Raw genomic sequence first — 7,886 nt, 5'->3', positions numbered from 1 at the left:
TCAAGGACCTGTTTTGACCTTTTACACCTGTCACTCTTGAGATTATGCACAGAACTTTCCTGCCCGGGTGTCCCTTCAGCCTTTCTGCAAGATTGGCATGATTTCTGCAGGGTCATGCTGAGAGATTAGCTAAGCTGATGGTAACTTTAACTTAACAGTGACTACTTATGTAAGGTGCATGGTTAATTCAAATACTATGAGCCTGACTTTGGAAACTGATTAGGAAAAATTGACCAGACAGGGCTGGTGCTGTGGCGTAGCTGGTGGACTATGGTGCCGGCATCCCATGTGGGCACCGGTTTGAGGTCCAGCTGCTCCACTTCTGATCCAGCTCTCTGCTATGGCCTGGGAAAGCAGTGGAAGATGGCGCAAATCCATGGGCCCCTGCACCCACGTGGGAGACCCGGAGGAGGTTCCTGGGTCCTGGCTTCGGATCCGCTCAGCTCTAGACGTTGCAGCCACTTGGGGAGTGAACCAGTGGATGGAAGACCTCTCTCTCTCTCTCTCTCTCTCTCTCTCTCTCTCTCTGCCTTTGCTTCTCTGTAACTCTGTCTTTCAAATAAATAAATAAATCTTTTTTTTTTTTTAAAAAGAGAGTCAGGCATTTCCATAGAGATTGTTTGATATTTTTAGTCTATAAAGCATATACATTCTCATTACCAGCATCAAACACGCACATGGCCTGCTTAAAAAATACGTTCTGGGGAGCAGGGATGCACGTTCAAGTATATTTCAAACGGATTATATAAGGAGGACTGAGTTATCTTGAGAGCTGTTGCCCTCGACTCCAGTAGCTGTTGCATTCTTTTAGGGGTTCCCAGTTATCTCGGAGAAAGCGATTTCTCTTCATGCCGTGGACTCTGCTCATTCTGTCTCTGTGTTTTTGTGTCCTTGAGTTGTTGTTTGTCCTACCATTCAGATGACGCCAAGAGAGGCTATGGGATGGTTGGTCAACATCCAGGACCTATCATCTGCACTGATAAGGGTTCTGGGGCCAGAGTACCTTACAGAGTGCACGACCTCCTTAGGTCTCGCCTGCTTCTGGTCGTCTGGTTGAGGCACACTACTGGGCCCGATGTGGGATACATAGGGCAGCATGTCTCATGCTACAAACACAATGGCTTACTGAGAAGGAGCCCCTGCGAGCAATGTCCCCAGAGGAAAGTGTGTGCAGGCAGGCACCACACTCCATGGTCCCCCCGGGGGCTCTCGAAGGTCCCAAATAGCCACCATACTGGCATGTCTCACTTCCTTTTGCCAGGAGCCTGCTCCCAAATGCTCAAGATCCACTGGGTAGAACAAGAGGGCTTTCCAACTCCAAGAATTAAATTTTACAAAATTGGATAAAACATGGCCCTCTGCCTCTATGTCATTTGAAATCATTTCAAAGATATATAAAACCAAATTACAAAAGATGTGTGCAGAGAGGATAATTTGATATTTTTGGAGACAAAGAAAATCAAGAGGAAAAGGAAATCTAGATTCTGGGAAGGTTTTCCTTCCACTCTTCTTTTTTTGCTTTTTGTCTTTTAAACAACATTTTAGATAAGAATGTGGCCTTCAGCGGTTTCACTTAAACAAAGAGTAAAGGGAACAGGAAATCAATGGGAATCACATCTTAAGGCAAGCTTGTCTAAAAGGCCCAGGAGCCCATCAGGGACTCACTCGGTATTGGATTTCCGAACTGGAGCTGGTCGCCTGTGATTGATGCCTGCCATCCGCAGCACTGCCATCTTTTCGCCCAGGAAGCCTTGGACAAATTTTACCTCACTCAAAGCACTCTCAATCCTATTCATGAAGTCGAGACTTCAAATGGGGCATGATTATAACTTTAATAGCGATTCCAGGTAGGACCGCCTCGCGCGATGTGGGATCTTGGCAGTAGTTTAATTACTTTAGGGTAATGATGCGGATCTCAGCACGGGGCCAGTTTCAGCATTGCTGGCTATTATGTGCAATACTTAATATGATTAAGTGCGCTGCTTTCCAAACTCTTGTATTCCCACCTCTGCGCTCTAGTTTGGTTAAAGTTTCCTCCCACCCCCATTTTCATCTGTAGGGTGGGATTTATTCCTGAGAACACACACGTCATTGTTTATGGATCAAGAATGTTTTTTGGAGACTTTTTGTGGAGAGCAAGCAGAGGAGGGACTCTCTTGCTTTCTCCATCACTTTTGTCTTGTCGCCTGCTTTTCTGGATTGCTGTTTGTCTATTTTGACTTGCTGTTTGTCTATTTTGACTTTGTGTGACTTTATGACACTTGGAAAGGAAGTCACGTTTCCGATCACTGATGTAATGACTTTAGTCAAAGATGATGACAGGGGCCGGCGCTGTGGTGTAGCGGGTAAAGCAGCCGTCTACAGTGCCCACATTCCATATGGGCACTGGTTCGAGTCCACTTCCAAACCAGCTCTCTGTTACAGCCTGGGAAAGCAGTAGAAGATGGCCCAAGGACTTGGGCCTCCACAACCACAATGGAGACCTGGAAGAAGTTCCTGGTTCCTGGCTTTGGATAGGCACAGCTCTGGCCTTTGAGGCCATCTGAGGAGTGAACCAGCAGATGGAAGACCTCTCTCTCTCTGCCTCTCTGGATCTCTGTCTTTCAAATAAATAAATATTAAACATTTTTTAAGAATGATGATAATTTATGTTCGTTGGTCATTTACTGTGTGTCAGGACTTGCTGTAAGTGCTTTACTGCCTTAGCTGATGTTGTCAAAGTGACAGTGATTCCCATTTTACAGAGAACTATGGGAAAGACTGTACGGATCAGGCAGCTTGTCAAAGTGAACAAACCTAGGAAGTGATGACACAACCATGGACGTCCAGGAGATCTGCACCTCCACAGCGGCAGCTTCCGTAGTCACTGCTACTGGACTCTGTCTAGTAGTTGTGGAAATAACTTCTCTCTCTCCAAACAGCAATTATGTTTGCCACAAGCATCCTGCAACACCTATAGGATGAGGGCTTATTATATGCCCGGACCATGCTGGAGCTCAGGGTACAAGAGAAAACTCAACACGAGTTCCTGCCCTCAAAGTACTCATGCCCCTCAGACTCTCCGAGTTCCTGGTTTTTCATGTACCTAAGCAGGATTAAAGATCAGAGATTTAGCAAGCTCCTTCTTAAAGGAACAGACAGCAAATATGTCAATTTTGTTGGCCATGTGTCTCCATCCAACTAGTTAACTCTGCTAACGTAGTACAAAAAGAGGAATAGACAATGAGTAAATGGACAGATGTGGCACCCACTGGTTTAGGGCATCAAAGGAGATATGTATGTGTAAGAGAGAGAGAAAAAAGAAAGCATATAAGAGTCTCTATACTACAGACACTCAATGATTGTTCACTTTCCTTCCTTTCTTTCCATTAGGCTAATGAGTCACAAGGAAGCAGGCAAACCCTGTATCTCTCTCTTGAGGTGCTCACAGTCCACAAGGGGTGACAAGCCACAGAGAATGCGAACAGTAACACAATGTTTGAAGTGTCAGCTGTGAAAGAAATCGAGTAATGATTAGCACAGGAGAAATGGTTAACGTGAAGCGAAGCAAGAAGAAAGGGCTTCAGGAAGAGAACCCAAAGGAGACAGAAGCTCTCAATGTTGTCAGAGGACGCTGGGTGAAACCATGTGCTGCAGAAGAGGGCTCATGCCTGAGAGGAGTGGGCAGACGTCCAGCTTACATGGGGCTTGTGTAGGATTTAGGAGTTTACATCTTGTTCTGCAGCTATCACTCACTGTGCGGATGAGGTTTTTCGGGAGAGGACGCAGCGGGCATTGAACATGTATTTGTTAAATGAATGCAATCACCTGTAAGTGATTTGCAGGGTGGTTGGGCAGAAAATGGGAGCTGAAGGATCAGAAGATAGGATTCAGATCAAGGTGATGGTAATTAGAATTCTCCAGAAAAGACAGAATTCAAAAAGACATTGCAAAAGAACTGCCGTGACCCAGCAACCAGACTAAAGGTAAGAGAGGGAGAGAGGACTTTACAGACACGGTGCTGAGCTTGGCTCTTGTGATCAGGAAACCAGTGTTGTTGACAATGGTCTGAGTTTGTTCATGCTGTTACAACCAAATGCCTTCCTTCTGAATTGCTGGGTACTTTATAAACAATGGAAGTTTATCTCACACGGCTGTGCTGGAGGCTGGGACTTTCCCAGATCAGGGCACCTGCAGGTCTGGTGTCTGGCTACGACCTGGTCTGTGCCTCTATGGTGGTGCCTTGAATTCTGCGGCCTCTGGATGACATGCAACCGAGTGCTCACACATGAGAAGGGACACAAAAGCCAAGGGGTCTAGCCAGTTCCACCCACCCCATGATGGCGAAGCCCTCATGCGCTGATAACTCCGAAAGGACTCACTTCTTACTGCAGTTGTGTGGGGTCTCAGGTTCCAACGTGAATTTTGGAGGGGCACACATCTTCAAACCAGAGTGGTGATTAAATAAAGGATGTCATAGAGGCTGACTTTGAAGGAAACACCGTGGTTAAGTCTTAAACGCTTGAACGAAGTGTCCCTGGAGAACAACCCGTTGGAAAAGTTTAGTGTAGTAAGATGGGCTAAGTGAGAGACTGAACCCAGAAGTGGACAGAGACTGAGGTATCTGGGTCATAAAGTGATGGCTCATGAAAACAGATAACGTCTTAATTTGGAAGACATCTGAGGACCAAAATAAAGGCGTGGTGTCGGGGTAGAGTCAGAGAGCAGGGCCGTCATCAGCGGAAGGCATCTCGCTAGCTCATTGCAACTATCAAGCCAATGAAAGTGCTGAGAGCCTGCAAGGTCTCATAGCATTTTTTTAAATCCAAAAATGAAGATCAGGAGAATTGAATAAACCCTGGGTGGGGGAGTAGGCCCTGGGATTTGATGTCCTAGAAACTTCTCTCACACAATCCAGAGGAGGAGATCGTCAGCGTGAACTGCTTTATTTAAGTTCTCACGCACAGGCCTGATGCAGAGCAATCCCGGTGGGTTCAGCGAGTGGAAGACATGGAAATGCATCAACAAGAGTAATGATAAAAGAGCTCTAAGACCCTCTCAGCACTTCCCCAAGTAGGGTTAATTTAGTCATCACTTAGCAAAGCACTCTTTCAGAAAGATCCAAATACATTGTCTTGTTAAATAAATATAATTTGAGGGGAAACCATGCAATTCTCAATAGATCTCCAGCTGATCCATCTTTCTTGCCTTGCACCTGTTTCACTTCCCTTCTATTGCTGTCAGGGAGGGAATTTTGTACAACTAGGAGAAAAATGGCCCACTGGGCAAGGGGCAACTGAAATGGATCCTCCCAGGATGGAGTTGTCATTACATTTTTTCTTCGCAAAATCAGAAAAGCATTTCTCATCTAAAGGCATTACAGTGTGGCCTTGGAAGACTCTAACTCCTTGGTAAATTGGTGAGTTAGGGAGAAAGTTCTTACACGGGAAATAGCTTTTGAAGGTGTCCTTCATTTTCCTCTTTCCATTTTGCTATTCCTTGAAGTCCATGAAATGCAGAGGACCTCGGTCATCCAGGGGTCACGCCCAGCAGTCTTTTTAGAGAATGCATAAGAGTGAAGGAATCAGAGGGCTTTAAATGTAGCATCAGAGCTCTCCAAGTTCACATTTCTGATTTTCTCAAACAGAAAAAAATCATACCCAGAGAGGCCCAGAGACTGAGTGACTTAGCAACTGAACTGCACAGCCAGGGTGGACTCTGGAGTCCTGGCTCCCAGTCCAGTATTCCAAGTACTTCTTGGTCAGAGTTGCTTTGGCTGTGGGTGGAAATTTAATCCACAGCCACCAAAAACCACTAAGCTGGGGGCGGTTTAAGCTCAGGATGCATCCGCCTCACTCAGCTCCTAATAGCACTTTGCCAGGTGGATCTGCAACAGTGTCCGAGAGAGTCCTTATTAGAGACCTGGTCCCTTCTAGAGGGAAAGCAGAAATCCTAACAGGGCCAGGCATAATCCCTTTGATAAAGAGCACCGAGGGGACCCAGCCCTGAAACCTTCCTATTTAAAGCAGTTGTCTGTGGACAGAATGCCCTAGTTTGATCAAAGGGTTGGGCCACACAATCCCAGGGAACAGGAGGGCTGACAAGGCGGGGGAAGGGCCCTTTGTCCTGGAGGCCTGGAATCCGGATGCCTTGGCAGGCGGGGCTGCTGGCCACACTGGGGAGGGGCTGGGGCCCAGCCTGTCCCCCGCATTCCTCCCCTTGCCTTTTGCTGCTCCGCACACCAAGAAATCAGACAGAGCCTGCTTTCTCCCCAGCCTCAGCCTCGTGTTCGTTTTTCCTTCAGGACACACTAACAAAAAGAATTTCCGCAGCTCGCTAGGCTTTGCTTAAATTCTTGCTCCGGTCTGCAGCCAGGAGAGGTGGGCGCCCCGGTTTAACTCTTTGGGCCTTTCTCTCAGCGTGTAGTTTCCTAAACAAATATTTCATCTCTCATTCAGGTCACATTCTTGACCTTGTTGTTTCAGGTGCCTGATAATTCTGGGCTAATGACGGCCTGGCCAGCTCATTGCCCAAACCCCCACTCTCCGACGCTGCCCTTCCTGCTGTCCCCGGGCAGCTTTGCCTGGGCCCATTTTTGTCCCGGCCTCTTCTCCCTTAATTGCCTTCCCCCTGCCGTCTTTCTTTTCTTTATCAAAGTGTTTGCTCTGAAGGCTTGCTCTTCAGATTCCTGGCCCTGCCGCTCTTGTCCCGTGCAGTAGTGAATTGTTCTTTCAGTCCTCTGCCTGTCAGCCACGGTCTGCACACTGGGATTGTTTTCATTTTTGACAGTCTCCAAACAAAGTCTGTAGTCTTGTAGATAAGCTTTAAAAGTGTATAATGATCGCTGGTGCGCGTGCACACACACACACACACAGAGTTAGGAAAGTGTGTTTGGGACCCACTCACATTCTTAGAAGCAGAGACTTTACTGACTTCATGTGCTGCCCCCTGGCCCTGGTAGCCACATGCACCCCTAACACCTGCTCTTCTGCTCTTCACAATTCACAGAAATGCTTCCCTTTTCTTAACCCCTAAACGTCAGAGGTGGTCAACATTATTTATGGGCTAAGTTCTATTCCCTCCAGATTCATATACTGCATTCCTAACTCCCAGAACTTCACAGTGTGACTGTATTTGGAGACAGGGCCTTTAAGGAGGTAAAGAGGTTCAAATGTGTTCATTAGGATGAGCACTAATGCAAGATGAATGGTATCCTTATAAGAAGAGGCGACGGGACAGAGGCGTGCATAGAAGGAAGACCGAGTGCAGGCACATGGAGAACGCAGCCATCGGCAAGCCCAGGAGAGCAGCCATAGAAAAAACCCACCTACGACAACCAGAGCTCTGGAGCTGTGAGCAAATAAATTTCTGTTGTTTAAGCCTCCCAGAACATCATTCTTTGTTATGAAAAACCTGAAAAACTAATACAAATGTTGGTAGTTCAAGACGGCATTAATTCCAGGGGGACACTAAAATTAACCAGATAGTGACTAATGGGCAGAGAGCGGCTCTTCTGCTCCTGTGTGGGTTTCCTGGAACAAGATTCTTGTGAACAAGCAGTAGATATTTAGCCGGCGTGTATTGGTCGACTACTTCCAGCCACACACAGCGAGCTAGGCCAATGAACAGACTCGTAGCCTATGGCTATGTCTAGATTCTACATGGGATTAGCATGGACACCTGGTGATGAGAGGTCTCCAAGACAATCTCCTCCCTGGTTCCTAATGGCTATGGACATTGTAAGAAGACCTGTCCTTGGTACAAGTTTGAGTCCTAACGTAGTGGGTAGAAGCTTATAAAATTGCTTCTTATGCAGGTTGAAAAATTTGAACTAAATGCAGGATGGGAGTGGACTACCTGTTGGAACAGAGAAAGAACTTTAGTGAAACGAATTGATGAAATCCAGT

At 46.7% G+C, this 7,886-nt stretch overlaps 1 long non-coding RNA gene across 1 annotated transcript; it reads left to right on the top strand.

The window, feature by feature from the left end:
• Nucleotides 1-6,130: 6,130 nt before the first annotated feature.
• LOC138848695 (uncharacterized) lies at nt 6,131-7,369 on the top strand. The gene is made up of 2 exons (XR_011386793.1): nt 6,131-6,359; nt 7,164-7,369. It is a non-coding gene; the product is annotated as an uncharacterized lncRNA (long non-coding RNA).
• The last annotated feature ends 517 nt before the right edge of the window (nt 7,370-7,886 follow it).

This window comes from Oryctolagus cuniculus, chromosome 2, assembly GCF_964237555.1.
Source record: "Oryctolagus cuniculus chromosome 2, mOryCun1.1, whole genome shotgun sequence".
NCBI lineage: Eukaryota > Metazoa > Chordata > Mammalia > Lagomorpha > Leporidae > Oryctolagus > Oryctolagus cuniculus.
The sequence above is the reverse complement of the archived record's forward strand: the minus strand, read 5'-3'. Positions and strand labels throughout refer to the sequence as shown.